Genomic DNA, 6,995 nt, shown 5'->3' with positions numbered 1-6,995 from the left:
GAGGCGAGGGGGCAGGGGCGGAGTCCCCGACCGGTGGGAGGCGAGGGGACAGGGGCGGCGTCCCCGACCGGTGGGAGGCGAGGGGACAGGGGCGGAGTCCCCGACCGGTGGGAGGCGAGGGACAGGGGCGGAGTCCCGGACCTGTGGGAAGCGAGGGGACAGCGAAGGCGCCCCAGACCGGTGGGAGGCGAGTGGACAGGGGCGGCGTCCCCGACAGGTGGGAAGCGAGGGACAGGGGCGGCGTCCCCGACAGGTGGGAAGCGAGGGACAGGGGCGGAGTCCCGGACCTGTGGGAAGCGAGGGGACAGCGAAGGCGCCCCAGACCGGTGGGAGGCGAGGGGACGGGGGCGGAGTCCCGGACCTGTGGGAAGCGAGGGGACAGGGGAGGCGTCCCGGACCGGTGGAAAGCGAATGGACATGGACTGCGTCCCCGACCCGCCGAGAGCGAAGGGGCGGGGGGCGACGTCCCTGACGGATGGGACGCGAGGCCGCGGCCGCCGGGAGGAGGCGCCCGAAAGAGACTCACCGCTCAAGTGCGCCGGGCGGCCGAACCAGGCGGGCAGGTCTCTCCCCAGCCGCAGGACTCTGCTCAGCCAAGACGCTGGTAGGGGACGGACACAGGCACTGCGCTCCGAGATGAGACTGCTCCGACGTCAAACTCGGGGGCCAAAGGGCGACGTCGCCACCTCCGCGGGCCGCCCGCGGGCCAAAGCCAAGCTGCGGACGCCACTGCTTCCGCCTTCTCTGGGGCTGCGCGGAGCGAGGGGCGGGAGCGCGCGGGGAGGAGACAGAGCGGCCGACTTGGGCGAGAGCGGCCCCTGGCGGCGGTCCTCCAGGCGGACTGTGGCGTGGGTCGCCCCTCGCCCTGCCTTCCGGATTTCCTTCTAGCTAGGGTGTCCCACCTGGGAATTCCTTGCGCCGCACCGCCGAACCCAAGTATGTCAATGGGTGTGTGTTGGAATTGGGGTGGCGATGAGATCACTTTCGGAGTAACTTAATTTGGTGAGTAGTAGAGACAGTAATGATCCCAAACTGCGCTTTTATAGCGCCCCTATCCAAGCAGGAGAAAAACGATGGGCTAGATCGCTTGACCTTCAGGAATTTTTAAACCCCGCACCAGCTCCACCTTCCTTGCCAAGGAAGTTTCCACGATCGGTAGAACCGTCTATTATCACCTACTCTTCCCCTTCCTCCGGTCCAAGGGAGTCAGCCCTTGCATTCAATATTTCTTTGAATTTCCTGCCAACAACACCAGCCTTTTGTCTGTCTCTGTCATGGGAAAGCTATTTTAAATTCCCTGTTTAACAGGTCTTAAATGTCTAGGGAATGTACCAGGCATTTTGCTGGAGAAGCACAAAAGATTTTCATCCACCTCTGCATATTTGGTTCAACGTCCTCTTGGGGGAGGTTTTCCAGGATAGGTATTCTGTGTAGGTATTCTGAAACCAGCATGCTTGATTCCAATCCAGTTTTTCCCTTAATAAATGTGTGATTTAGGTAAATTACTTAATCTGTACTTGTTTCAGTTTTCTTATCTCATTTGAACATGGGGATAATAATAGTATCTACCTCATAGGGTTGTTGGAAGGATGAAATAAAATATGTAAAGAAATTATTTAAAACTATCTGGCCAGGCACAGTGGCTCATGCCTATAATCCCAGTACTTTGAGATGCAGGAGCATCACGTGAAGGCAGGAATTTGAGACCAGCCTGGGCAACATAGTAAGACCCTATCTTTACACAAAATTTAAAAATTACCCGGGTGTGGTGGTACACACCTGTAGTCCCAGCTACTCCGGAGGCTGAGGTGAGAGGATGGCTTGAGCCCTGGCGGTCGAGGCTACAGTAAGCCAAGACTGCACCACTGCATTCGAGACTGGATGACAGAGTAAGACCCTGTCTCAAGGAACAAACCAACCAACCTCAAACTAGGACATAGTATGGGCTCAATAAATATTACCAATACTGTGTGTCCTACTTTCTGGCTGCCAATATTCATAAAAAATGCTTCTCTTTTTAAGAAGAATTTGTCACTGGTTCTCAGATTCTATCAACCCCCTTTTGAAAAGATTGTATTTTGAAATACTTAGACATAAAAAGAACACAAACATCTGTGTGCTCACCACCCAGCTTTAAAAAATAAAATATTGTCACTTTAAAAAATAAAACATTGTCAGCCTGCCTTTGTTTATCCCTTCCTAGAAGCTCCTTTTATAAAATTGAATTTCTTATGGGATGGAAGAAAAGATCATTATATGAAATTGAGAGATGGAGAAACGGAAGAGCGAGAGAATCAGAATTCCCTCCACTTCTTAAAGTGAACTCTGGGACAGGATAAATACCTCCATGAACAGCAATGACCAAAACTATAAAAAAGGGGATAATGTCTACCTTACCAGGTTTTTGTTGTGATAAAATAATAAAAATCTATTGCGAGAGACCCCAGCACCAAGCTTTCAAAAAGATTAGGTGTTCTGTGTATGTTTCTTTACATTGTTTTCATAACTGCCCTCAAGGGGCTTTCTCCTACTTCTTCAAATCAAATTTATTTAATATAGGAGAGAGTTTTAGTGCTCATCTATGCCTTGGGAACACAGGAAACTTACAAATACCTTTTCCCTTTGCAATCAAGCAGGGCCACGTGACTAGTGCTGGCCTGTGAGCTATGAGAAGGATTCATATCATTCCTAGGTCAAAGCATTTTATTTTCACTGCAAAACGCTGTTCCCTGTGTGTAACCAAGGAGCAAAGGGCAGCTACAAGAGGAAAGAGATGTATTACACAGTTGTTGTATGAAGGGCAGTTACCTTGGAAAATCAACCCACCTGCGATGGATCTACATGAGCAAGAAACAAATGACTGTTACTTTAAGCCATTGAGATTTTAAGCCATTGAGATACTGGGGTTGTCTTTTCTGCTGCATAGCTAAGCATACTTTATGCACAATTCCTTCTTGAAGTCTTTCCTGATACTAGAAATCAGAAAGCCAAAGTTCTACCCCTGCTTCTGTCTCTCATTGAAATTGGGACCTGGTCAGATGTCCTTATCTCTAGAGTTGTCATGAAATCTATTCTGTCTTCTTTTCAGAGCTGTTATGGGTTCAAATGAAGTTATATGGAAAGATACATTGCAAACTAGGAAGTCCTACACAAATGGAAAGAATTGAATATTCCTATTAGTAGAATTACCTATGTAGAGCAACCACAATGATCAGGTTTTCTGAAAAGCTGCTATTAGGTTGGTGCGAAAATAATTGTGATCTTTGCCTTTACTCTTAATGGAAAAAACTGCAATTACTTTTGTACCAACCTAATAATTTAAAATATTTTGCCCAGTTGTCCTTATATCAAATGTGAATAAAAATATAGTCTCCATATCTTCTATAGTTTCCATGTGTCCCCTAAAGTTCATGTGTTAGAAACTTGATCCCCAGTGTAGTGGTTTGGGGAGGTGGGGCCTAATGAAAGGTATTTGGGTCATGGAAGGACACTCTTCATGAACAGATCAATGCCATTATCTTTTGAGTGAATTCGTTATTCTGGGAGTAGGTTCCTTATAAAGGGACTTGTTTGGTCCAGCCCCGTCTTTCTCTCCATCTCTTTCTCTGTTGCTTTCTCTTTGCCCTTCCACCATAGGATGACACAGCAAGAAGGCTCTTGCAAGATGCCAGCCCCTTGAGCTTGGACTTCCCAGCCTCCAGGACGAAGCAGCAAATTTCCGTTCATTATAAATTACCCAGTCAGTGCTATGCTGTTATAGCAACACAAGACAATATCATTCCTGGGTTGCTGTTTCTCACATCCTATTTGAAAAATGAAATAGGATATACTTTGTACCACAGCTGAAGGTAGAGTTGGGAAAGTAAGAGATGCTTTCTCAAACATTTGGAAATAAGATGGCTCACTACAAGTTGAATTATAAAATTCATTAGCTCAATGACACAGTTCATTAGCTCAAAATACACTTATTGAACAACCATTATAAGTGTGTGTGGCAGCCTGCCTTGAAGATGGTATTTATGCCCATGTGTAGTTTGCTTCCACAATACATAGGGCTACCTCATGTAACAGTATATTAGTCTGTTCTCACACTGCTGATAAAGACATACCTGAGACTGGGTAATTTATAAAGAAAAAGAGGTTTAGTGGACTCATAATTCCACATGGCTGGAAAAGCCTTGCAATCATGGTGGAAGGCAAAAGGCATGTCTTATATGGCAGCAGACGAGAGAGAATGAGATTTAGGCGAAGGGAGTTTCCCCTTATAAAGCAATCACATCTTGTGAGACTTATTCACTACCATAAGAACAGTATGGAGGAAACTGCCCTTGTGATTCAGTTTTCTCTCACCGGATCCCTCCCACAACACGTGAGAATTATGGGAGCTACAATTCAAGATGAAATTTGGGTGGGGACACAGTCAAACCTTATCAAACAGGATATTCTGGAAATGGCAGAATGTGACTTTCTAGGCTGGGCTGTAGAAGACATTGCAGTTTCTGTCTTGCTCTCTCTCAAGTTATTTGCTATGAGGGAAACCCCCACCCTGTCCTGAGGATACCCAAGTAGCAGTTTAGAAAGGCTGCTGAGCAACTGAGCCCTCTTGCCAATAGCCACATGATTTCTGAGGCTTCCTGCTAAAGCCTTGTGAGTGAGTCATCCTGGAAGTGGATCTTCCAGCCCCAATCAAGCCATCAGATGACATATTGGCTGCAATGTCATGAGAGACCCTAAGCTGGAACCTATGAAAACTGTGATATAATAAATGTTGTCTTAAGCTCTAACTTTTGGGTAATTCGGCACACAGCAATAGATAATTAATAGAATGTGTTAGGCACTGTTCTCAGCCCAGGAGATACAGCAGTACACCAGTCCCCAAACATTTTGGCACCAGGGACTGGTTTTATGAAAGACAGTTTTTCTACAGACCAGTGGGCGCCAAGGGGATGGTTTCAGGTTGATTCAAGTGAATTACATTTATTGTGCATTTTATTTCTATTATCATTACCTTGTAATAGATAATGAAATAATTATACAACGCATCATAATGTAGAATCAGTGGAAGCTCTGAGCTTGTTTTTCTGCATCTAGACAGTCCCATGTAGGGGTGATTGGAGACAGTCACAGATCATCAGGCATTAAATTCTCATAAAGAACATGCAGCCTAGAACCCTCACATGTGCACTTCACAATAGGGTTGCACTCCTATGAGAATCTAATGCCACCGCTGATCTGGCAGGAGGTGGAGCTTAGGCAGTAATGTGAGGATGGGGAGCGGCTGTAAATACAGATGAAGCTTTGCTTGCTCAGCCACCACTCATCTGTGAAGGAGAGATTTGAACTAAAAATCCGAGTGATGGTTTCTGCATCCATCTTTAAGCAGAGTGGTCCAGGCATAGGGAACACCTCTTGCAAAGGCCCTAAAGCTGAAATAAGCTTGATTTATAATCCGAGCCTTAAAGTCAGTGTGGTTGAGGCAGGGAGAAGGAACTAAAGAAACAGCTTCAGATCAGAGTGGCCATACTCCTGAGGAGACACAAAACTTTCCAGAAAGTGCCGGTGCCCAGCTAGTTTTAAGGAGGTGACACAACCTAGGCAGACTGTGTGTTCAGAGAAGAAATGCATTGCCTGCAGTCTGGACAAAAGCATCTGCCAGTCAAACTCTTGTGCCAGAACCAAGAACAAGAATGTAGACACGCTAACTTCTTATAAAAGTATAGACCAAGAAAGAATGAGTTAATTAAAAAAGGGAAAAGAGGAATTAGACATGATGGGACATAGGCAAGGTCAGAGATCCAGTGTGGCAGCTGCTTGGTGGAGGAGGTGCCCTGGATCAAAATCTCCCACTGGTTGCCCATTTTCAAAGGCAGGCATTTTGGAGAAGGCCTGATGTCATAATCTTTGAGTTGTTAAATGATTTTACGATTGCTAACAGCAGCTAAATGAAACCAAAGGAGCACATGAAGGTATATTTCTGAATACAGGACTCTGGCCTTAAAATACACTCTAAGTATCCTAAGTTTCTTGGCAGCCCCCACCATTCCACCTTCCTCCTCCGCACTACACTACTCCATCAACATGAGGAGGGAAAGTGCTCAGAGCAGTGGAGGGAGGAGGTGTTGAGAAGTGGAGGGGCAGGGCAGTGGGATGGGATGACAAAGAGGGAAGGGAAGGTGTGTGGACATGTGATATGTGCAGGGAGGCTCCTGGGAGACTGCACACAGTAATGGCAGGCTTTGGAGATGTACCTTCGGCTGTCGGCTGTCCAGGCTAGAAGCAGAGTCTGAGCCATCATGAGGCAGAAGTTTACTTTTAGAAATCACATTGGAATCTACAAAAGTTCTCCAAATTGTCCAAGATAATGAGTTTTCCTTGGTAAAGCCCATCAACTAGCAAGGAGTAAATACGTGTGCACCCCTTCTCCATCGTCTTCCCCAAATCCCAACCAAGAACCTAGGCTTTTTGTGGCCACACTCATTTTTTTCTGCTTTTGGATAAAGGAGTGAGTCTCTTTTTTTCTTAATTTTGAAGAAAGGGGAAGGTGGGCACACATCCACTGCATTGGAGCCAGTTTTGTTCTTCATTTCGCCACTGTTCATCAAGAAATGTTGCAATGATAAATTGACCCAATTAACTGCTTTCCTTGAGGGAAAAAATGTATCAGCCAGAGGATGTGAGTATATGATCTACTTGTAAATTGTAGTTTTAATGCAAATGAATTGCTTTTGTCTGATCTGCATATATGTTTCTTGTGAGCTGAGTTGGTGCCCAGGCACATGGTGCGGTAAAATCAGTTTTCGAACTGAGTTAAAGATCACATTAATTCGCCAAAGTAAATAATACCTTATGAATTATCTTTGTACCTTCCGTTTTGGACACATTTTAAAAAATTTCTAAAATCACCCAAAACCTGAAATAAAGCAACATTGATACATGTTCTTTCAATATTATTGCTTAACATGTTCACCTAATAATTATTTATCTATGTTGGGGTA

The 6,995-nt window shown here is 45.6% G+C and overlaps 1 protein-coding gene across 3 annotated transcripts in view; it reads right to left on the bottom strand.

Annotated features, from left to right (window-relative positions):
• The window catches only part of TRAF6 (TNF receptor associated factor 6), a 22,457-nt gene extending 21,675 nt beyond the window's left edge, over nt 1-782 (bottom strand). For 2 of the 3 annotated variants that reach the window (XM_017530490.2, XM_017530491.2), the window contains exon 1: nt 527-743. The gene's annotated coding sequence lies outside the window, so the exon portion shown is untranslated. Of the gene's footprint in view, nt 1-526 lie in introns of all 3 variants that reach the window. The other variant, XM_017530492.2, reaches the window with a different exon arrangement.
• Nucleotides 783-6,995: the final 6,213 nt, after the last annotated feature.

The sequence above is a fragment of the Cebus imitator genome, unplaced genomic scaffold (genome assembly GCF_001604975.1).
Source record: "Cebus imitator isolate Cc_AM_T3 unplaced genomic scaffold, Cebus_imitator-1.0 Scaffold66, whole genome shotgun sequence".
In the NCBI taxonomy this organism is placed as follows: Eukaryota; Metazoa; Chordata; class Mammalia; order Primates; family Cebidae; genus Cebus; species Cebus imitator.
This window is presented reverse-complemented; position numbering and strand designations above follow the sequence as displayed.